Source organism: Danio rerio, chromosome 10 (assembly GCF_052040795.2).
Source record: "Danio rerio strain M-AB ecotype USA chromosome 10, GRCz13ab, whole genome shotgun sequence".
NCBI classification, from domain to species: domain Eukaryota; kingdom Metazoa; phylum Chordata; class Actinopteri; order Cypriniformes; family Danionidae; genus Danio; species Danio rerio.
The window spans coordinates 43,176,332-43,202,293 of record NC_141030.1 but is presented as its reverse complement, the minus strand read 5'-3'; the positions used below and the strand labels follow the sequence as shown (position 1 = coordinate 43,202,293).

The 25,962-nt window shown below is 36.7% G+C and overlaps 1 protein-coding gene across 7 annotated transcripts in view; it reads right to left on the bottom strand.

Moving 5' to 3' along the window:
- Positions 1 to 25,962, bottom strand: part of kirrel3a (kirre like nephrin family adhesion molecule 3a) — a 532,216-nt gene that overhangs the window by 485,584 nt on the left and 20,670 nt on the right. For 3 of the 7 annotated variants that reach the window (XM_087271356.1, XM_087271360.1, XM_087271357.1), the window contains one exon: positions 2,889 to 2,950. The exons of the other annotated variants lie outside the window; for them this stretch is intronic. The gene's annotated coding sequence lies outside the window, so the exon portion shown is untranslated. The remainder of the gene's footprint in view (positions 1 to 2,888; positions 2,951 to 25,962) is intronic. 7 annotated transcript variants of the gene reach the window in all.

Genomic DNA, 25,962 nt, shown 5'->3' with positions numbered 1-25,962 from the left:
GACTGTTTTCAAACTGGTTAAATGGCTGTCATTGATCGATCATAAAATATTGCGCCAAAACTCACACTATTGGTTGTTTGAGTCATTTTTTTATTTTATTATTTCCATATAAACAACCTGCTAAATTAAATCACAGAAATAATGACTGTTTTCAAACAGGTATCCTGTAGTGGTCGATTATAAAATATAGCCCTGCCTTAAAGTCATGCAATTGGTGGCTACTGTGCATATTTCAGCTAGTTGTCATTTTCAACTGTTGTCTGCAACATTATAATAAACTTGGTGAAATTAAATAATTTAGATGTTCAAAAACTTGTTGCCGACAAAAAAAACATTCTTCCATGTAAACATGTCTTGCACTGAAATTAATTTAATTAAAGTTAAAATGTATTATGATATTCACTATTTTATATGCACAGAAATAATACAATTAAACACATAACCTACTGTACCCGGTGGGAGTTTAATGGCAATGGCAATAATGTTTTGTTCTATATTGTATTGTTACACTGTATTTTTCTGAACCTCTTTGAGTGGTATAATTATTTGGTAACACTGTAGTTTAACAATCCATACTATTTACTCATTACCTGCCTACTGTTAAGATATTAACTGCATTATCATCTTAATTTATTAGCAATTATAATAATTTTACATCTCTTATCTTACCTAATACCCAAACCCAACTATTACCTCACTTACTACTATGAAGCAGCTTATGACTAGTCGTTTGTTAAGCTAAAATTCCAAGTGGTTTGTTAATAGCTTGAATTGATGCACATTAAAATAGTGTGACCAACTTTTTTTTTACTTATTGTTCATAATAGCTTTAGTTATATTTGTTTCTCAGAGTTTAAGAAGTCTGCTGTAAGTAACAAAATTGGTTTTGTTCATGATTTCACACAGTTTAGGAAAAATATATTACATTTTCATTTTAAATTTAATAAATCTACAACATCATGACTATAATATTATTAAAACAACCATGATAACTGCATCCACGCCATATTTTTGTGGCATCCACCTTGACCAAAAATTTCTGATTATTAATAATAATCAAAAATACCTCAAGTAACACATTTCATTATTGCAACTGAAGATGATCTGAAGCAACTTTGATTAAGATTGGAATAGGATGTGCTCAACAGATGTTTAAATGCACTTTAAACGAATTTGGAAAACGCCAAATCCAAATAAATTGGGTGGATCTCTATCCCGGCTTGACTTCCTGTTTGTCAGTGCTTTTATTGTTGTACGTGTGCAGATGTACAAAATCTCAGTGTGATCAGGTAAACGCAGCGGATCACCATAGACAGACTCTGAGTCAGTCTGCGTCACTCACAGTAGGAAGTTTTCTAATGAGAGCCTTAGGTACAGCACACAGAACAGATGCAAAGCACACAACCTGGCAAAACTACCACCACCAGAAAAAAAAAGTGTGAGTGAGAGAGTGATTTAGCAGGAAAGGTGTAAGACTGAGCAGATGGATGTGTTTTTTTAATGCTCCAGATGAAGAGGTTTACTGCTCGCGGTTCGTGTGTCATTAGTTGAGCTCAAGAAAATGTTCTGAGACAGGTTGTGTATGTTTCCTCATGTACTTTTCATTTGAAAAACCTATAATAATTAAGTATTCATAACAATTACTTCATCACTATTATTTAAATAGATATGAAAAGCATTTACGTGCTTTAGAAATATGAATGATTTCACTTCCCTTTCTAACTTTCTAACTTTTTTTTTTTTTGCCAAAACTTCCACCAAATGAGCAAAACGTACCCCTAAATTTGAGATCAAACTTGCTTCATTAATTTTGATCTGTGCATGCTACGTTGGAACTCGTTTTAGTGTTTTGTTTTTTTGCAATATTATTAGCACATAACCCATAAATTAGTCACTACTGAAAATGTCAGGAAACACCAATTATTTTATTTGTAATATACTGTACAAAATCCTTTAAAAGTTTCATTCTTGTTCAAAAATATTTCCCAAGTGATGTTTAAAATTGGAAAGGATTTTTTTGCAGTATTTTTATTATACATTTCTTCTAAAGAAAGACTTATTTTATATTAGACAGCAACTTAACTTTTGAAAACTATATCTCCTATTTCACAAAAACAACCTTCTTGCATGTCAGAAACATCACTAAGCTAAGCAGCACGCTATATCTTAGATGCAGAGAAGCAAGTTCAATGCTTTTATGACCACTAGATTTGATTAGTCCTCTGTTTGCTGGTTGCCTAGCATCCTCTATTAATAAACTCGAGTTTGTGTGAAATACTGCCAGAGCTCCTAGCAGATCTAGAAAATATGATCATATCACCCCAGTTGTATCCTCCTTACACTGGCTATCTGTTAAGTTTGGTATTGATTATTAAAATATTGCTTCTTACTTATAAAGTTTTAAATAATCTAGTCATAATTTAACTAACCAACCCTCTGTCTAACTACAATCCAACCTGCTCTAAATCTCTAAACACAGGGCTACTGGTAGTACTCAGAATAGCAAAGCCTACTAAAGGAGGTTGAGCCTACTCATTTATGGCTCCTAATCTCTGGAATAGCCTTTCTAACATGTCCAATGCTCAAGCTCACTCTCAGTTCAAAACTAGATTTAACAAAAAAGACCTATCTTTTTAGTGAAGCATACACACACTGCATCACATAACGGTATGATGAACGAGTGATGAATAAGTGATGGGTGAGTGGGCTTGACAAACCACCTGATCGAACAAGTCTTTAGTTATAAATACTACTGTTTTTATGTTTGTTTATATTACTCCAATTTTTATTTAAATAGCAATTCATTTTCACATTGACATTAATAGCTTGTTCAAATATAATTATGAACAGCAGCTACGCTAATTATTTTCTTTGCTCTCTATTTTCACCTGGTAATGTCCATCCCGAGACTTCTAAAGATTGTGCAGTGCCACTTGATGAGATCCAAGACCTGTGAAGAGATGATGCCAACCATGTAGGATTTCAAGGACAACACACTTCACACACACTTAATACACTTCATTGAACGTCTACACGGATATCACCCATTTACTATATAACTGCAGGTTAACTAAATGTACATATAATAACTTTAACAGTTATAGTTATAAGTAATTATAGTAACTAATTACTTAGTGATAGCGATTAGTAACTAATAGTTACAGTAACTAATTTTTTTTTTATTTTGATGCAATAATCTGCAACTTTTTGTAAAGCTGCTTTGAAACAATAGTTAGTGTAACAATTTTTGTAAAATATCAGTGATTCATTTGTTCCCAAACCCCTCGTTTGAGTGAGGCTAATCTGCTGTGATTAGTCTAATGACCCATTCTGTTGTGATTTGTCAACTGGCTTCAGCGCAACAACAAACGGCAGAGGATAGAGAGTTCAGACACGCATTTAAATCGGTTAAGGAAGAACCACACGTTGTGTTTTCAACTTAGTTTTGGACGCAAGATGTAAATAGCCCATAAAGATTTAACCTGAGAGATACAGTACAATCACTGATCTATAACAGATCCATATTTTGCAAACTACAGAAAACGAGGCAACTATTTTAATTACACTTACAGGTTTTGATTCGGAGGAAGAAGAAACTGGTCCATATGAACTCCAACAGTTACTAAAAAAAGTCTGACAAAGTCCCATACAAAATAGTTTCTGCTGCTCCTTCTCTTAATAAAAAAAGGGCAGACGAATCCTGCGTTGCAGCATAGGTTATTATATCAATCATCAGAAAAATGACAGGAATAAACACAGCACTAGGTTGGCTTTACTGTGGTGTTGTTGTGAAAATGAACTTTAACCCTTTATTCCTCACAGCCGAATATCCTTCTAATAGTGATCTTCCTTTTCGTGTCATGATCAGTCTTGTGATCCCCATGCTCTGCTAGTGTCTAAAGGGAAAGGTGCGTCCACTAAATATGAAGTGCCGGAACCGTTAAAACCTGATGTACCGTGTTGACACCGATGCATTCAGGCGAAAGTTCCGAACCCAACACGATTCATTTATTTGACTCTGAGTCGACCATTTCGTTAAATAATCAATAGTTTTAAACATGGTGCTCTTTCAGATTTAAACCTCAGCTGGATGTTTTCATTCACTTAGAGCTGTGTTACACACTGCATGTATGGTCATTTTCAAAAACCCATAATAGGGGCTCTTGCTTATTAGCTCCCTTAAGATTATTCTTTCCCTTATTGGCTGCAGAACAAACTCTGTTTTCCTATGACTGGCCTAATTAACCAAACTTGCCTAGTGAACTTAATTAAGCTAGTTAAGCCTTTAAATTATGCTGAATACTAGTACCATGCAAAATAATGAGTAAAGCATTATGCAGTCATCATGGCAAAAACAAAAAATAATCATTATTATATATGAGTTTTTAAAAGTACTGTTGAAACGTGTTGGAAAACAAGTCTTATCTTCGTTAAAAAGCACTTAAAAAACAGAAAGAAAAATAATGATAATTTAAATTTCACAAGAGGGCTGATCATTGTCTTCAACTGTATACAAAAGAACAATTATCGAAAAGACAACAACAACAAAAAACTAACTAATTCGCAGCACTGTAAACTATATGACATGATAGCTTGAGGTTAATGACATAGTCCAAGTGAAATTATCTGATAAGATGCTCTGTTTTTGTGCCTTGCATTTCATCCATCTAGGTCAGAGGTGGAAAACTTGGTCCTGGGGTGGGCGATGTCCTGCAGAGTTTAGCTTCAACTTGCCTAAACACACCTGTCTGGAAGTTTCTAGTAGGGTTGCATGGTTTACCGGTGCTATGGTAGTATCGCGATACTATGGCTACAAAATACTGAAGTTTGTAAACGGTAGCATAGTCAATAATGGTTTATCTACAATAAATAATGTTGCATGTGGAAAAGCCACTAAAATGCTCATACATTTTTGCAACAATAGATTATTTTATTATTCTGTGGAGCTATTGAGCTATAATCTGTATGAGAATCAGCACCTCCAAGTCTGAAGCTATGGTGCTCCACTGGAAAAAGGTAGTTTACCATCTCCAGGCTGGAGTAAAGTCCTACCCTTGGTGGAGGAGTAAGTATCTCGGGTTTTGTTTACGAGTGAGGGAAGGATGGAGCGCTAGATTGACAGGCAGATTGGTGCAGCGGTAGCAGTAATGCGGTCCATGTACCGGTCCGTTGTGGTTAACAAGAAGCTGAGCCGAAAGACAATGCTGTCAATTTACCGGTTAATCTACATTGCTACTCTCAGCTAGGGTCATGAAAGCTATGGTTTCCATCGCAGGGAGGCTAGGCGCGCCCTTATGGATAGGGTGAGGAGCTCCGACACCCGGGAGGAGCTCGAAGTAGAGCCGCTGCTCCTCCACATCAAGAGAAGTCAGCTGAGGTGGCTCGGGCATGTGTTTTGGATCCTTCCTGCACACCTACCTAGGGAGGTGTTCCAGGCATGTCCCATCAGGAGGAACCCTCAGGGAAGACCAAGGACATGCTGGAGGGACTACATGTCTTTGCTGGCCTGGGAACGCCTCAGGATCCCCCCAGGAGGAGCTGGAGGAAGTGTCTGGGGAGAGGGAAGTCTGGAGTTCTCTCCTAAGACTGCGACTCGGCCCCGAAAAAGCAGTAGATAATGAATGAATGAATGAATGAATGAATAGTCTGTGGAGCCCTTTAAGATTGCAAAACTGTGTAAATTTGTACCTTTTATTGTAGCCTATAGCACATTTTCTAACACTTCAGTTCGAACGCACATCTGAATCAGTTCTTGGTAATCTCTTGAAAAGAACAACACACAAAGTGAAATTTTGAATTACTTTGGATTCTTACCTGATAAGACTGGAAAAAAATAGATAACAGATTGGAAACAATGATACAATTTTTGACCATTTCATATAGCCTAATTTTGTTGGAAGAAATGCTCTTTTGTAACAAATTTCATCTGGTATAATTTGTATCTTTATTTTAATGTATTTTTTGTTGGTCACTAAAAAAAAAAAAAAAAAAAAAGAGTAAATACATTTTAGGGTAAGTGAGGAGCAAATAATACTTTTTGGCCTATAAATTAAATTCAAGTAGGCCTATTATACCATAAAATAAAGTATTTTTGACAATTTTCTTTATAAGTGGAGTTATGAATTACAGTATTGCAATACTACTTGGTGTCATGATACTTAAGCTGGTATAGTACTGTAAGATCAATTAATGATATCGCGACAACCCTAGTTTCTAGTATACCTATAGAGTTTGATTAGGAGGTCCAGGTGTGTTTAATTGAGGTTGAAGCTAAAATCTGCAGGACACTGGTCCTCCAGGACTGAATTTGGGCACCCCTGGTCTAAGTGCATGCACATAGGTCAGAGTGAGCACATACGAACACACGCGCTTTGTACAATGAGCACACACGCATACTGTGAACACACACTGAGCAAAGTGGGCTGTGAACACACACAATGAACACACTTGGCACAGTGGGCAGTCATTTGCTGAGGCTCCTAAAGAGCAATTGAGGGCTCGGTGTAAGCTCTAGTATTGAAGGTTGTATTGAAAGTGCTGTTCATTCACTCCCTCACCGTACACCTACTGCCGTCATCTACTGAGAATCAAACCTACAACCTTTGGATTACATGTTCAACTCAATAACCTTGTCATGACATGAGTAATGGTTACCTGCAACGCTTTAAACCCACAGATACTCGCATCTCCCAGTAATACAGAGTCTGTCTCTATCAGCTCCCAGTATTTACAGCTAAAGACTATATCGCCAAGCCTACAAACTCTGATCTAAAGCTAATGCTAAAAGGATAGTTCACCCAAAAATAAAAATAGTCATCATTTACTCATCCTCTATTGGTTTGAAACCTGTTTGAGTTTCTTTTTTTTTTTTTTTTTTGAATGCACAGGAAAGTATATACTATATCTCTATACTAGAGAACTTAGGATAATCATTGACTTCAATAGTCAAAAAATTACTTTAGATGTCAAAAGCCGCTTTTTCCAACCTTTTTCATAATATCTTGTTTTGTAAAAGAAATTCACAAAACGTTAGAAGTATTTGATTGAATGATAAGGAAATATTTAAAGAGCCCCTATTATGCATTAAAAAGGGTCATATTTTGTTTTCAAGGGTCCCCAACAACAGTCTGATAAGCAAGCAAGGTCAAAAAACACTTTCATTGTCTTATAATATGCATTTACTTTACCCTAATTACCCAAATGACTCCCATATGATTCATTCAGCGATTCATTCGTTCCTAAACCCCTCCTTAGCACGATGCTAATCTGTGCTGATTGGTTTGATGGCCCAGTTTGTTGTGATTGGTCAACAGCATTTAGTGCGAGACAGAGAGAAATGCCCACTATATCAACATTGTTAAAGTAGTAAGAGTGCAGAGTATATGTGTGATCCCAATGCAGGAGTTCATTAAAGCAATGCAGTTTAACACTAGCATATTGTTCTATTCTTAAGCCGCCTTTCAACTGCACACAACATTTGGACACGACTGTCGGAATACGCGCCCTTGTGGCAGTCGCACAGAATATTCAGTTCTGACATGCACCATGGGAGAGCTGTTCTCGCAGTGTCCGAAATAAAGGAGAGCAAAAGCAATTCTCCGTGGTTGAATAAATGAATGAATGAATGAATACTAGAAACTTAGACTTATAAAAATATTGGAGGGAATGTGGAGACAACATAAAATATTGTATTTTTATTACTTTGTTACTTACATGTATGAATAGAAATGTTTTTTTTTTTATTTAGACTTTTTCTGATTCAAAAAAAATAACCAAATAATGTCCTATTTCTCATCTCGCGCACACGGACCTGCTTGAACAACACTGGAATACATCACATCCGGTCGGCCGGTCGCATGCAGTGTAGTCGCAGGAGCTCAATTCGGATCCAAATTTTCCGCATACGGAGATGATCTGAACTCCACACAGCTCCTGGACTATTCTCCATTGGAAATGAATGACTTCTGGTCTGTCGTTTGTCGCGTGCAGTGGAAAGGAGGCTTTAGCCATGAGTAAAAACAGACACACATTTAGTATTAATCCACACCGTGGCAAAAGTGGAACTATTTTGAAACTTGATCGCAGCACGTGTGTAGGAACAGCTGACGGTGGCCATAGCAACAGCAGAGGGCCGCGAGCTCACAAACACATTTAAATCTGTAAACAAAGCGGCACACTTCGCGTTTTCAACGTGCTTTAGACACAATTAGAGAATATAAAGAGTTAACCAGATACAGTACAAGCGGTTACAAAGAACAAAACACAATTATATACATAATGTGCAAGCTACAGAAAACGAGGCAACCATTTTAATCCCACTTACTTGCACTTGAAATGGAGAAAGAAACTGATCCATGAACTGTGTACTGTAAAGTTCCTATCAAGCTCTGACAAACTCCCAAACATCAATAGTCTTCTCTGATCGTTCCTTTAACAAATGGTCAATAAATCCCCTGTTGTAAGCGTGTAGATTGCTAAAGCACTCGTCAGAAAAATGACGGGAACAGAGCACAAGGCTGGGGTTATAATGCTGAGGTATTTTTGCAAAAATAAACTCCAACCACTGACTCTTCACATCCTCATCTTTGGGTAGAGAAAGTAACACTAACTTCCCTCTCACACTTCAGAGCACAGCGTCTTCACGACATGATTCAACCGGGATCTGCTACACTGTTTGTCTTCCTCTTTTTCTTTCTACAGTGTTTGTGGGTGGGGCAGAGGTTTCAAATTTCTCGGGTCTGCGAGCGCAACAAATAGGCAAGTTTGAGTTCTGTATCGCCGTTCCACCTTAAGATCCGTTACAGCGGCAATACATTCAGACCACTATGAGTCAACTCTTTTATAGATGAATCAATAGTTTTAAACACAGAGCACTTTCTGATTTAAACCTTAGGTGGTTATTTTACTTCACTTATAGCTGTGTTACACACTACATGATAGGTCATTTTTAAAAACCCATAATAGGGGCTCTTTAATCAAGTGAACTATCCTTTGATGAGACAAAATGCTATTTTTATTTTTTATTTAAAAACGATGTTTATGAGAATTTATGAGTTTATTAGAAAAATTACTGTTTTTTTTATATTAATATTGTATTGTAGGAAATTATTTTGTATGCAGTGCGAATCTCAGCTTAAAGAAGTAGATGTGCTAAAAGTGGGAAAAATGGGCTCTCACTTTCCATTAAAATGTTTCATTGTTAACACTAGCCATAACCCTGGTTTTACATTACCTCTACATGGCATTATGGACATCTAAAAAAATGCTAAAATAAAAAAGCATGACTAGTAATAATTCACTCTAACGAGTCAGTTTACATGATTCAGTCATTCAAAGAAACTCAGAACAGCAGGTACTTGCATGAATCAACCCCAATGAATCATTTTGCACACACTATTTACTGACTGAACTCAATGAATCCATCAGCGTCATATGACTCACTAATGCTCCATGGCATTGCATCATTACTACAGTATAACATTAGGCTGCTTCTCTTTTGCTCCGAAGAAATAATACATTCAATGCTTATTTTTATACACTCATCCTTTTTGTCTATGGATCTTATTTTTATAGCTCTCATGGTACAGCAGAATTACCTACCCGATGTAATACGGCAAATGTAGGTCCAAAATGTTAGCTAAAAGAGAAATGAAATGACTTTGTATTTCAATATTCAGACCATCTAGATAAAAATAACTGATTTTGTGGTGATAATTGCCAGAAATTTGTGGACAACTTTGCGATAAAAACAAAAAAAAAAATATATATATATATAAATGTAAATGTGACGGTAATGTAACGGTAACGGTAATGTAAATGTAACGGTAGTGATTAGCTCTAATGCCGAGTTCAGACTGCATGATTTTCAAAGTAGTCGTGTCAGGTGTTTTCACACTGCTTGACTATCTGGGCTAGTGTTTCGTCGCTGCTTTGTTTACACTGCAAGATGGATCGGCGACAGGAGCTTTCACATTGCATGACTTTACTATAGGAAGAATCGCTGACAACTTCGTCCAAACTACGTCTCACAGCCAAAAACACGTAGTAAATCTTTTGTTATTAACTACATAACGAGAAAGAAGCCTTTAATGGGGGAGAAATTGTACATATTTGCTCACCTGGGTTTAAAGGGAATCAGCCATTCCTCCTCAACGTTGATAATAAACTAATTTCTTTCTGTATGAAACGTCAAACAGACAAGGCTCCTGAGTCCTGTCAAACCTCCAATAGTTTTTCCTCCATTTCGTGGGTCCAAATAAACCAATAAAAAGCGCTTTTAACTTCTCCCCCAGCCTCCCGCTGGCCTGCAGCAGGTATACACACATACACACACACACACACACACACACACACAAGTGAATGCCGCTCTCTCATTGGCTGTAGGCGATCGCCAATGTTATTTTCAGTCAAAACTTAATTCACACAGCATGATTTGACACACACTCAAAAAAAATAATGTTTGTTGTTTGTTCAAGCTACTTCTACAAAATGAGCTGAAACGAAACAATTCTTGAGTTTTTTTGGGCAAACAACTAAGTTGTTAAGTTCAATCAACTTGTTCAGTTAACTTGATTCCTTTATGTTGGTCCAACACTAATCAATTGTGTGGAACCAAAGTCCCTTTAAGGCAAGTAATTTCACACCACGGCCTATTTGAAACGCCTCTCGGGCAGTATGCAAGGGCATTCAGTTTGAGCAGGGAAACATCAAATTCTCCAAAACTACTAGCCAAGCTCACGGTTACATTTCATATTACGAATAACCAATACATTTAAACAACAACTCTATTTAGTTTAATTTCTAAATGTTCGTATTACACAAAATCTGCAGAAACTCAACTCATGGTCCGAGCCCCTTCCCCGTGGTAAAGTCTAAATCAGATACGAGGCCGGCCGGAAGTGCAATATGCACATCAATCATAGCAGCATTTTTTATGACAATAAATAACGATAATTAATATTTTTACAGTACTGTGATGGTTGGGTTTAGGTTTGGGGTGGGGGTAGGCATTAAAAAAAATACAAAAAATACATAAAAAAAATACAAAACAAACAGCAAACATTTTCGAAGCCTCGATGCAATTCAGACAACACAGACCCATTGACACATTTAATCAGGGGTAGGCAATAAAAAATACAATTAATTGAGTAATTTAATAGATAGCATAAATAATATTTGGTACAACTATTGTTTTTACGTTAAGGTGATGGCTAGGCTTACGGTGGGGGTAGACATTAATAAAATACAATAAATGGGAAATTTAAAACATAACATAATTAAGTCTCGTTAACTTCAGGCCGCAACCATATTCAATTGAGCAACAACCCTTCCCCCATAGAATTGTCATTCTATAGCGATCACTGATTGGCTCCTGTACTAGAAGGCGGGCTTTATTCACAATATAGCTATCGCTGATTGGCTCCTGTACTACAAGGCGAGGCTTCATTCGGCATATTGACAGTTACACTTTTGCCCCATTCAAAAGTATATGGGTGACATGTCTTGTGTGTTCTATTAAAAGAATTTGGTGGAACCCAGCATTGTTTTTAAAAAATCATCAGATTTTCACATCTTTACATTAATAACATTACTATTTTACCCTCCGTTTTTACTGCTAGGAATGCTAGTAATATATGAAGAAGATAAGATAAACTATTTTTTTTTAAAACAAGGCAAGGCAAGTTTATTTATATAGCACATTTCATACACAATGGTAATTACATAAACGATAAAAGATACATAAAAGAATAAAAGAAACAAGGAAATAAAATTTATTTTATTTAATTTTAAATAAAATTAAAAACGGATTAAAATGTATGAAAACAGGTTTAAAAAGGAATTTAAAAAAAGAAAAGAAAGACATAATAGTGCGACCTGTCGGACGTAGCACAGTACTCATTCAGTAAACTGTCTGACTGTCTTTTTGGAAAGGCCAGTGTAGACTCCATTACAGTAATCCACCCTGCTGCTGATAAAAGCATAAACACATTTTATGGGGAACAAAAGCATCTACATCTTGCCATGTTTTTGAGATGATAATATGCTAATTTAGTTATTGGTTTGACATGACTACTAAAATTCAGATGTGACTCCAGCGGTACACATTCACCTTAGCTGCATCCCAAATGGCACACTATACACCATGCACTCATGCACTATGTACTTATGCACTTACACACTCAACAAGATAGTACATGTATGTAGTGTCGTCCCAAATGGCACACTAATGTTATTTTACTAAGCGGAAATTCAAATCGTTTCCCTGATGACGTTTGATAGTCGCCAAAACAGTGAAATAAACAACCGAATTATCAAATAATACCTACCCTGAGTATTGCCGCATTCTCCATCGGGAGGCGCTATAATCACTCTCGTAGAAGAATTTTGCTTTCACCATCCAAAATAAATAAAGATATTTAACATGTGCGTCCGATAGATCCGCCCCTTCCACTACGCAAGCAAACCTGCGGTTTTTGAGTGCGTGAAGTGTCCATCATAACACTCTTCATTTTAGCGGCTGAATGAGTGCATCATCCGGGTAATTAGTGCACTTATTGTTTTTTGAGTTTTCAGTGTGAACGCACTACTTACACTATTTATACTACAAAATGGCGTAGAATAGTGCATAAGCATGCGATTTGGGACGCAGCTCTTGAGAACCTCATCTCTGTTCCCAAATGCAATGGCTTCAGTTTTCTCTTTGTTTAATTGAACAAAGTTTATTGCACATCCAACTGTTAATTTCATCAATGCACTGGCAAAGGGTGCGAATGGAACTGAAGTCATGAGTAGATTTGAGTGTCATCAGCATGGCTGATTCAGAATGCACCTGATTCAGAAGTAAGCAACTGTAGTAAAGAACAAATGAATCAAACTGAATCCCTCACCGAATTGTTCAAATGGAGTGCTTGTGCTATTGTCCTTTAAAATAAACTGTCTGTTTTTGTTTCATTTAATGACATGACATTCAGATGTCTTAAAGTGCGACTTTGCACGTTATTTTTGAGGCTGTTTAATGGTCTTACTTTGCCGAATAATTTTTTAAAGATTTAATCTAGCATTACGGGAAACAAATTATGTTGTGTGATGTTCCCATCGCTTCACCTTGATCTTATTTTTTCAGATGCCACATGGAGAGTTCGGATAAAACACTATAGCGTGGCAGGCAGCAGATGAAAACGCTAATGGAACAAGGGATGCGCGCACATGATAACCTTGAAAACAAACAGCAAACATTTTCAAAGCCTCGACGCAATTCAGACGCAACAGATAGACCCATTGACAGATTTAATCAGGCCTTTGGACTACAGACACCAGATATAGTCTTAGTAAAGCTGAAACTACACAAACGACAGCAAGAGTGAAGCAAATTGAATCTATAAAAGCCAACAAGCGCACACAACTGCGTTACAAACACTTGGACAGTGTAATACAGAATCTACAGTGTATTTTTCATCTATGCTACAATGCTCTCTCTCTCTCAGTCCAAGAGGTAGTATTATTTTAAAGCATGGCGATGAAGAGCTTTCTGGACCAAAACCAATTATTACATTTGCTGAAACACGGAGGGCACAGGCACTCAGGGGTACAGGTGAGATTTCTCAAATGTGTTGTTATCGAAAGACCTTTTAATCTAGCTCTTTTTTTCCTTCTTTAAACTCTGGAAGCTTCCATCAGATTAGTCTACATTTTCTGTTCTGTCCACCCGAATGGTTCAGAGCTTCTTATGCTTTTAAAAGCACAGCTAGAAATGAGAAGGGAGGGGAAAAAAGGGGGAAGAAATACCCAAAGATGATCAGTCACAGATGAATGAATAGAGAAACGTTACAGAGGCGCGCTCTAAACAGCGTACAGCCAGCTTCCATCTCTTGATCTCTACGTTCTTGATCTTCGCCTGTCTTTTTAATGCAATAATGAAAAAAAAGAAATCCATATCCCATCATAAACGCGCGCGCGCGCCCGTGTAATGACGGCTGCTGATGTTCTCTTTGTGCAGGAGAGTATTAAAGAGCCTAATGAGCTAAAACCATTGCTCTCTTTTTTATACCCAGCCTATTATTCAAACACAGCCTATTAACTTGATGAATTGTGATAATTAATGGATATTTCTCGATGTGGCTTTTGTGCTGTCAGGTGTGCGGCGAATATTTAACTGTTTACTCCGCAGGTTCATTGGAGCGGCCCTCCGAGAGCTGAATTTACAGCTGTTTATTTCCATCCTCGCAAGCGGCGCTATGAATCCATACACTCGCGCTCCCTGATTTAATTATGACTCGCACATTTGAATGAATAAAAAGTTCACTATTAGCCAGCTGGCTGCAGACCAGCGGGGTTCAGTCTGCGCTTTTTTCACAGAGAACGGAGTCTCGCTGGAAACCCAAGCCACTCCACGGCTGAAGCCTTTGGTCTCCTCAGGCGATGACCTCCGTGCCACTGCAAAAAAAAACAATGGAGCCGCCTTCCAGCAGATAGCGAGAGAGTGTTTGTTCTGTTTGTTATTCGACTGACAATAACGAGATGGCAATCATTTCCGGCGCCGTATGCTCTCTTAAGGGTTTGGAGGCCAGTCTCTGATGGGAACAGTATGACGCGGGCATTAGTCGAGAATGAAACGACTAGATCATGTCAGAGCCGCAGCTTCAAGCTGTTTGCTAGCAACTCCTTTATCCGACAGCGCCGGCGAGCAAATACTGATCAGAGGAAGATAGCTCATAAGTATAGCTGAGCTATAAAATCGCCGGTAAAAGAGAAGCAGGCCGGAGGGCCGCGAGATTACTCTTTCGAGATGACCAATTATTTCGAGAGGTGCTCGTCGAGTTTTCCGCGGGCCTTCTTCTCCATGTACATTATCCTCTCAAATTGTTCTGCTGCCATTATCCGTCTCTGCTTTCATTCACCTGCGTATTATTTGAAAACTGCACCAACGAAATTAACCTGCAGATTACGTCCATTCATGCTTATAAAAACTCTGAAGCACATAATCAAACGCTGGCTTTATGAATGCACACTATACACACTGTATACATGCTAATTAACAGTTTTCTGTCTATTAACGGGTATAAACTGCATTATAGGATGTAGATGTTGCTCTGTCGAATTTTGATGTTGGAAATTCAACTCTACAGTTTAACATAGTGACTTTCAAAGACAGTAGTTTATAATAAAATAAATGCATAAAAGAAATATACATAGATAAATAAATCTGTAAATGTACTGGCAGTTTATGACAAGGGTATTGTACATTTACATTTACACTTAGGGTGCTTTCACACCTGCCTTATTTAGTTCGATTGAATCGCACTAGAGTTCGTTTCCCCTTTTGGTGCGGTTCGCTTGGGCAGGTGAGAATGCAGCAATCGTACTCGAGTGCGCACTAAAAGCGGACCAAATAAGCGTACCGAGACCTACTTAAAGAGGTGGTCTCGGTACGCTTTCAAACAAACCCTGGAGCGGTTCGTTTGTGGTGAGAATATGATCCGTACTAGATCAGGTCCAACCGCAAAAAGTACTGCGCCTTTTGGACTAATTCAGCTGCATTATGCATTATGGTGCATTATGGGATATGGGCAAGATGACCATGTCGCAGTTTAGCTAAATTAATTCACACCACCTCCTGAAGTGACGAGCGATGCATTAAACACTGTTTTCCAGCCGCGGCCGCGCTTCATTTTCATAATGTATAGTTTGTCTAAAGCAGGGATGCAATCAGCCAGCGCAGTCGTCCCTCCAGAGTAAAAGGTTTTGTTTACCTGCGGGAGTTCACTGGCATTTTCCCGCACGTGAATTCTGACCAATCAATAAGCAGTTTAGAAAATATGTTCAACAACATCGGGCCAATGAGAGATGTGGATTTTGTCAGATGACTGCATTTTGGTTCAACTGGTTCAAACCAAAGCCAGCAGTGTGGTGTGAAAACGACCCAAAGACGGCAGAAGATGCAACAATGTATCATTTATTACCCTTGGTCCGGACCAAATGAAGTGAACTACAGATGTGAAAGCACCCTTAGTCATTTAGCAGACGCTTTTATCCAAAGCGACTTACAAATGAGGACAAGGAAGCAATTTACACAACTATAAGAGCAACAATGAATAAGTGCTGTAGGCAGGTTTCAGGTATGCAAAGTGTAAGAAGCAAAACATATGTTTGTTTGTTTTTTTTTGTAATGCAGTTAGCGGTGGATCCAGAGAGGCAATTGCAGATTAGGAAGGAAAGTGGAGACTAAATAGTTTTTAGTTGTTTCTTGAAGACAGCGAGTGACTCTGTTTTATTAACATTATTATTCGCATTTTATTCACCTTTTCCAAGTTTTTGGAGTTAAAAGTTGTCAGCAAAAACAAAAAACAAAAATCAAGGTCTCAATATGTGTTTCAAATAATAAACGGGGCTAGAACTAAGAATAGCAGGTCTACTAAAGGAGGTCAAGCCTTCTCATTTATGGCTCCAAAACTCTAGAATAGCCTTTCTAATACTGTCAGAGACTTAAACACACTCTCTTAGTTCAAAACTAGATTAAAGACCTATCTCTTTAGTGAAGCATACACACAATGAATCACATAACTGTGAATGATGCATAACAGTGCTTCATGTAGGTGAGTGGGCTTGACAAAACAGGTGAATTGAAATGCACCAGGTATTTTGTTAGAAATGCTTATAAGCTTTACATTTTTGTTTCTGTTTGTTTATATCAATCCTATTTTCATTTTTAGAACTTCATTTTCGCATTGACATTTAATATCTTCTATTCAAATTATGCATTATGAACGGCAGCTACGCTAATTGTTTTCTTTGTTCTCATTTTCGACCTGGTATACTCATTCCGTGGCCTCTAGAGATTGTACAGTGCCATTGATGAGATCCAAGACCTGTGAAGAGATGATGCCAACTATTGAGGACTTCAAGGACAACACATACACTTAAATAAACAAATACAACTCACTAAACATGTTCACAGACATTACCTATGATGTAAAACTACAGGTGAACTATGTTTATATATAATAACTTCTATTTAATTGTTAGGCATGGGATGATAACTGTTTTCAAGGTATACCCTGATTTGGAAAAGTCAAGGTTTTAAAACTGCCAAAATGTTCTATAATACCGTTCCTATTTTATAGTTAATACCATTAATGCCGTTAATATATATATTTTTTAAGAACAACTGTATCTCAAGCAGACAAGATTTCCAAAGATGCCGTTTTAAATTGTAAAGAAATCTGTGTTTTAGAAACAAATGAAGACAGAAGTCAATGATTCATTTGAATTATTTGGCCTGACATCTTTACTGCTCCAAAATTGTATAAATGTTTCTCAAATTAAAACGTATTGTGTTCAAAGAGAAAAAAAAAAGTTTTAGCTTTTTACCCGGACATTTTAAAAGCATATATTTTAGAGCCAAAATCTTATACCGGTCCTTGCCTATTGACTGTAACTTTAAATAGAGTGGAGGAACTATGACGTCAATTTGTATGCAAAAACCCAAAAGTGAGTTAGCGTTTTAGCAGTTCCAGTTCCCTTGTCTCAAAGTCAATAGATTTTTTGAATGGGATTTCGACTAAATTGCTTAAATAAGGTTCGTGGTTAACACAAACTCAAGATACTTTTACGTTTTATTCCATGACATAAAACACACCAGCTCCATCACACTCTTGTTTTTTTTTTTAATTGGATACGCTTCTTTAAAAAGATGGTTGCTATGAAGTTGCTAAATGGGATTACAGGCGGTGTCGGAGACATTATACGTCATCGAGCTGAATTGGTCTGGAATGCAGACCTCTTGCACTGTGCATTTAGGCTTGTCTGCTATTTTTATAAATAGTATTTTATAGTTTGTAATTTTTTTCTAATTGGAAATTCATATTGTGTGTGGATAATGCCTTCTTGTAAAGACTATAAAGACAGAATAATTGTTGATCATTTATTTTAATTAAACAGTATTATGAAGATACTGCTTACCAGTGAAGTGCTTCCTGCTCTCAGTAATGCAAATGTGTGGATAAATTAGGAAAAATACATACATCTTAACGCGTTCAATTAATTTGTCTTTTTTTTTCTTTATCTGAAGAAAAAAAAAACACATTTAACTCATTTAACTCTATACATGATGGAACTTGCAGGCATATAGATTTGTCCCTCACGCCTCATTTCTGTCGTCGGAGACAAGCGGGCTGTGCACGATACACTTATTTAAATATGTCTTATGATAACACTATGTAGGCACATTTATGCATACAGTTTTAAAACTTTTACAACAACGGTTAAGCAAAACCGATGTATTTCCCACGTAAAAAAATAAAAATACCATCCAAATGTGTTCTGGGTTTTTTTTTTGGTTTACAATATATAGCATGGATTATAATATAATAAACAGAGTAAAGGTTCGTCATTGACCATATTTATAAAAATAAGCTTGAAAAGTGTTCTGTAGCAGGGTGGTGCCGACGTCACAGGCGTGCGCCCCGCAGGTACTGTAGTCCGTTTATAGCCTAATGTTAGCTTTTCAGTTCTTGCATTTGCATTTTAGACCCAAAAATGCTAAAAGTTGTATTTTTGTGTGAATTTCGGCTGGACAAAACATGAACCGTGTTTGAACACAGAGCTGATTATTTGCAATCTTCGAAAAGCCTATGGGAAAATCCTATAGGGATTTTCACGAGGGAACCAGTTTTATGCTAGCAGCCGATTGGCCTACAAGGAAACATCATAGTTCCTCCACTCTATTAATCTGATTGTAATGCTTTCGTAAAGCTGCTTTTTTCTAAACCATAGTTATTGTTAAAGGCACTACACAAACAAACTTAAATTGAACAAAAAAAAAATGCAAATGTTAATCACAAAATAAGAAAAACTGCTAATTTCAGGATTTTTCTGACAGTGCAGTCTAGTGTACGTTGTAAACCCATTGGCAATGTAGACGCACATCATTCTGATGGCCGGCGCCAATCAACTCTATTCTTTACACAGAGGTCTCGCACAAACCACAAATGAGCCTGATTTGATTTGGCAAAACAAATGAACTCCCATCAATAGCAAATAGATCCAGAGCATGCGCATGTGTGTGTGAGATGCAGTGAAAGTAATGAATTTGTAAAAGCTCATTCCCTTCCCTCAATTAAAAGAGAGCAAGAGCAGACGAGAGGGGGGGAACAACAGGTAATCACACATTTCCATTGGCTCTTTCATTTTCCTCTGTTTCGTTCTTCATTAAACGGCAGTTGATGTGTTTTCCTTCTTTTTGCACGTCTGATTGATGGAGTGTATCATCTCACAATCTGTCTTTGTTATCGTGACATCTTCTCCTCTGCACAAATGAACTGGAGACCATAGTCCATCAGTCAGAGCCTCCCAGACCTTTACTGACACCTAGTGGGTGAACAACAATAGCTGCTGCTTCTGTTATTGATTTCTTTTATTTATAGTGATTGCCTTGAGTAGAGAGCTGTGATAACTTTTCTGAGAGAACTTGTTTTTTTGGCTTGGTCACTGATACGGCCAAGGATCTGAACAATTTGTAGAAAACTGACTATCATAGACAGCACAACATTGCATCAAAGAATCCACACAAACATCCTAAATTTATTAAATAAAAATGTATTCTCTATATATTATAGTTTTTATTTATCATTTATTTTTATCTTAATTTATTATTTATTATTATTAGTTTCATATTATTTTTTGGCGAAGCAGTGGCACAGTAGGTAGTGCTGTCGCCTCACAGCAAGAAGGTCGCTGGTTCGAGCCTCGGCTGAATTTTTCGTTTCTGTGTGGAGTTTGCATGTTCTCCAGTCCAAAGGCATGCGGTACAGGTGAATTGGATAGGCTAAATTGTCCATAGTGTATGAGTCGGAGTGTGAATGTGTGTGTGGATGTTTCCCAGAGATGGGTTGCGGCTGGAAGGGCATCAGCTGTGTAAAAACTTGCTGCATAAGTTGACTAAGGGCTAAGCCGACAAAAAAAATGTATTAATGAATTATTATTTTTCATCTTTTCAATGTATGTTTTGTGTATATGTAACGGAGGACAGCTAGTTGCTGTGCAGGTAAACCTCACTCCTCTGACAGTCTTGTCGCCTATTGTTATTATATGTCGCCTAAGTTTAAGAAACAACAAATATTAACTTTATTTCTAGTTGAATTGTATCAGAAGTGGCTTATATGAAAGGCAAAGGCCTCTAGATTACGCTTATTTTACCAAAATAAAATATGATCATGCCTTGATTTTTAATTATTTAATTAGGACTGTAAGGTCTGACTTTGCTTAGACAAAAGTCTTGTCACTTGAAAGAAATAATGTCCAGTATAGAATATAAAGAAATTGTGCAGTGGAGAAAGAATTAATATTGTGCATGACTCCACCATTAGCTTAGATGACTGCACCCATGAATCTCTGCAATGACTCAAATCACTTACAAATAAAGTCATCTGGAAAGGCAAAGAAAGCGTTCTTGCAGGACTCTCAGAGTTCATCAAGATTCTTTGGATTCATCTCCAATGCCTCCTCAATCCTACTCCGGACATGCTCAATAATGTTCATCTCTGGTGACTGGGCTGGCCAATCCTGGAGCACCTTGACCTCCTTAGCTTTCAGGTACTTTGATGTGGAGGCTAAAGTATGAGGAGCTCTATCCTGCTGAAGAATTTGCCCTCCCCTGTGGTTTGTAATGTAATGGGCAGCACAAATGTCTTAATACTTCAGACTGTTGATGTTCATCCACTCTGCAGATCTCTCGCACGCCCCCATACTGAATGTAACCCCATCTACTATAACTATGATTTTCCTTCACCAAACTTGACGGATTTCAGTGAAAGTCTTGGGACAATGAGGGTTCCAATAGGTCTTCTGCAGTGTTTGTGATGATTGGGATGCAGCTCAACAGATAATTCATGAGAAAAATCCACCTTCTGACACTTTTCCAAATGATTAACAAGAAGTCAAGTTATTATTTGTTGCTCTTACAGCTGGCATTGACAAAAAGACCTGTCAGGTAGTGTATATGTGATATTGTCCCTTATTATTTATATACTTTATTAATGTACATAGTGGCCAATTCATATTAATTATTATAATTTCTTTCGTACAATTTAGGACAATTTGCTAATCCCCCAAAGATGGGTGGGTTTTGGGGTGAGGTTGGGTGTCATGCCTTCTTTGCAAAAACACATACTAAACTTGAACGAATTTATACGGATTAGCCACTAAACAGACAAAACATAAAACAGTTGCACTTCCTCATGAGACAGTTCTGTGCTAGACCAGTAGTTAGCAAATCTACTTTCTAACAAAACAAGAAGCTTCTGAGCAGCAGTGTCACATTCAAAAACACATACTTTAAAACTTGTATTTATAAGATAAACATATCTTAGGGATGGATGGATGGATGGATGGATGGATGGATGGATGGATGGATGGATGGATGGATGGATGGATGGATGGATGGATGGATGGATGGATGGATGGATGGATGGATGGATGGATGGATGGATGGATGGTCACGGCTGTTGTGGTGGGTCCCCAGGTGAAAAAAAAAAATAATTAAATGCAACTAAAATACACTTAAATACCCGCAAATACATTTTTAGTACATTGTTATTTTATGTGTTAAATAAAAGTTTGATGGTTTTACACTATAAATATACTAACTAAAAGTATGTTTATACTTCAGAAGGACTTTAGTACACTTTAGTACACAAAAGTATACCAAATACCAGTAATACTTAAATAAATTTGTAGTGTACTACAATAAAGTACACTACAGAAAAAAACATCCAAAAGAGTTTTATTAGTGTGTTTTTCAAAAGTGTGCTTTTAATGCTTTAAACATTAGTTGATATTTAGTACACTGTTTACATACTAATCCTAAGTTTTAAATAAGTTAATATAAAAAAATGTATTAGTAATGTATTGTAGAAGTACATTTTCCCAAAAGTTGTACTTAAAGTACACTTAATGTGAATGCAATATATTATCACTAACACTTAAATAGATTTTGAGTGTGGTAATTTTAAGTTTATATTAAATTGACTTTATTAAAAATCTATTAGTAATGTATTGTAGTAGAAGTACATTTTCCCAAAAATTGTACTTAAGTACACTTAATGTGAATGCAATATTATCACTAACACTTAAATTATTTTTTAATGTGGTAATTTTAAGTTTAAGTAATTTTAAGTAGAACTACATTTTCCCAAAATGTCTTTACATTTCATATATGTGCTGTAATGTTGCATCTTATTTATATTTTTGTGTTCTCAGTTTTTGCTAAGTTTTTGTTCCCTCCCATAAGGTATTTTTGGACTTGTGGTTTATTGCACAAAAAGTTTAAAGTGTTTTGATGAAGCACAGATGCTGTTTTCTTTGTACACAATGCACTTTGAGTATACTTAGTACATTTTTAGTATACTAAGTGTACTTAAAGTGTATTTTAGCACACTTCTTTCAAATTTTGTATATTCTTTAAATATATTACTATTATGCTTTAAGCTATTCTTAAATATATTTATAAATGTTTAAAATTAGGGTTCAAGTATATTTCTAGTTGTAACTAAACATATTTTTTAAAATACAGATATAGTATGTTAAAAGCACATTTTAGTTCAATTTCATGGTGTCTCAAAATAGCACAGTTGAGTGCACTAAGATGGTATTAAGTTTAACATATACTTAATACTATCTTTTAGTACATTAAGTACAAAATTTGTGTGCGAAAATAGAGCACTTTTAGTACATTACTGAAAAGTGTACTAAGTATACTTAAATAAGTGTATTTTAGTGCTCTTTTTTTTCACCTGGGTCGCATCCTGGTAGGTGTTGCGACTCCATTTATATTTAGCTAGGCATTATTTTTGTCTTTTTAAACTTTAATCAGAGATCATTTTTAAAGGTTAATTGCAGAGTTAAATGTTGAAATCATGACAAAATTGAATCAACATTTTGTGATGTGTTATTTCTTTCGTCAACTACTTTATAGTATAACTTTTCTTTTCTGCTTTTTCTTTTGTATTTCATTGCGCAAAAAAAAAAAAAAAGTCAGAGGAGCTTATTCAACCTTTAAAATCTCTTTACAAGCAGACTTTTAAAACTCTTTATAAAAAGCCTGACAAATATCACCACTGAAGGCTTTGGGGTCTTAATCATTTGAAACTTTATTCTAATCTGTGCATGATACGAGATATCTTTGTGATTTAGAGCATTTGATCTCTGCAGATTCTAAAAGATTTAGTAGATCATCATCAACTTGTGATCGCGTTGTTCCTTTTCATCGCTCTTCAGCCTTTGCTGTCATCTTTTTCAGTGAAAGCTACTATTCAGTGAAACCCTCTTGCTGAAGACACTAGGATGAACACATCTGATATTTTAAACTAAAACTGAAATAAATCAGGGCGGCACAGTGGCTCAGTGGCAAGGAAATAGCCAGATTCCATTTCTGAGTTTTCATGTTCTCCCCGTGTTCACATGAGTTTCCAATGAGTGCTCCAGTTTCCCCCACAGTCCAAGCACATGCGCTATAGGAGAATTGGATGAACTAAATTAGCCGTAGTGTATCAGTGTGTGTAAATGCGAGAGTATGTGCGTTTCCCAGTACTGGGTTGCGGCTGAAAGTGCATCTGATGCGTAAAACATGCCGGATTAGATGGCGATTCATTCTGCTGTGCAGACCCCAGATAATTAAGGGACTAAGCCGAAGGAAAATGAATGAATGAATGAATGAACGAACAGTCAATTGACATGATGTTGCTTTAACTAGACATTATTTTTACTTTTTAATTTGTGGCACTGATAGGAGGTTAATGTGCTTGTGATTATGATTACTTGCCAAGGGAGTGCAAATGAAAACTAGCCCATGGCTAAATTCAGTACAATAGATGAGGTAATAGTATTTTCAGGTCCCCAAAATGCCACTGTTTTGCAATTTTAGTTGAAAACTGTCTGGTGGAAAAAGACTCACATTACAGGTTTAAAAAAAAATAAAGCAGTAGAGCTACATATATTCTCACCCAAACCAAAGTGTTATGAGACTAATTAACATGGGGCACACAAGAGGCTAATCAATCAGGAAACAGAAACAACAGCAAATAAAGCCGCAGTCACACCGCACTTTTTACCCCATAGACTTCCATTCACACGCATTCGAATGCAGCAGACTGAAAATGCAATCCTGTGTGACAAAGTTTCGCATGTCTCTGTATTAGAAAGTTTGCGCTTGGTGAACTTTGACGAAATGTGAGATCAATAGAATTTTAAAATGTGACCTCTCAATAAGGGTTGGGCCGATAGATGATGACATTGTCCATCGCCGATGGCCAATAGACAACACGATGCTGAGCCGGTGTAACTAGTCTTTTGCGTCTCTTCTGCGTTGTGTAAATAAATATTCCCTTTGATATATCTTTTAGCAATTTATTGTTGTAAAAACAGTCAGAACAGAAAAAAAGTGCAGATCTATTCAACCAGCCTCGTGCACTGGCTTCCTCTTATACATACTACAATGAATTTTCTTTTTAGGGTAACATGGAATTGTTTTGTCAACATCATTTGAAGCATCAGCTTGCTTTTAAACACTACGGTAGACATCAGTGTTTATTTCTGTTTTTCCAATACTTCTGAGACTGTTTGAAAGTTTGTAACAGATATAACAACAGTCTAAAAGTATATAATGTGTGCCTGCTCTCTTAAAATACAGATTTGAATGTACAGCTGTGATTGCCAAAGGTTTAATAAACATATGCAAATTGCAGCCACTTAGAATTAAAGGTCCTGTGAAATTAAAACAGTTTTTTAGATGTTAGTATGAGTATGTTAGACTTAAGGCTATCTATAAGCTAGTGTGCTTCAAAACAGTGACAACATTTACGTTTAAAACAACATAAAAGGAATATAAACATCTGAAACTTGTAGTTTGTCACTTCTGCCTGAAAGGATAAATGTTTTTTCACGTCACCTCATACTTTAGTTTCTCATCAAATCTTACCCAATCAAATGCTCTCTAGTATCTGAGATGCCCCGCCCCCTTCAATGTTCAATTGCTTTTCTTTTGATGCGCTTAAGCTCAACCACTCTCACTGGTAGAGCTAAGATTAAAAACAACGCGTTTGTTCTTAAAAGGGGTGTCCCACTCTCTCTTCATTTTCCAAATAAGATTACGTCAACCATTGAATAAAATAAAAAAAATTACATTTCAAAGCTCTTGAAATCACAATTTTTTAACAATCATACAGCCTCAGTGTACACTAAAAATAAAAATAAATGGCATAAAAGATACAGAATAGCATCACTTCTAAACACAAACCGAGGCCTCAATGACCAGACAGTAAATAAATGCTTTTGCTACATTCAATATTAAATAACAGGCATGTACACGCCGTTTTCGTTGATGCGGCATTTATCAATAACCTGACTAATTACACTCAATTTATCACAATGTAGGCTCACGATAACCACATTCAGTCAGGTGCTGGAATTCACAGCATTCAAACAACAAAACAAGCTGATCAGATCTACTAAACAACGCTTGCTTTTAAACAATTAGAGTCACTTAAATGTGAGAAAGAATGTTTTCTTCTATGTGCTTTTCTCCTGACACAAAGAAGCTGAGGTGAGAAGATGAGATCAAAAAGAGAAATGGAGAAATCTCAAGTGGTCAAAATTTTTTGAACACATATACAGTGCTCAACATAAAGGAGTATAGCCTATTTTACAATGGTACAACTACACTGGCAGCTAGCTCTCTGCAACTCTCACATGGTCACCCCCACTGAAGTAAGGCAGGGCTGTGCCCGGTCAATACCTTGATGGGAAACCATAAGGGAAAGCTACTGTAGGTTGCTGCCAGAAGTAGTGTTTGTGAGATCAGCAGGGGGCGTTAAACATTGTGGTCTGTATGGGTCCTAACGCCCCAATATATTGATGGGGACTCTATAATGCTCAGTGAGTGCCGTATTTTTGATTGATATGTTAAACCGA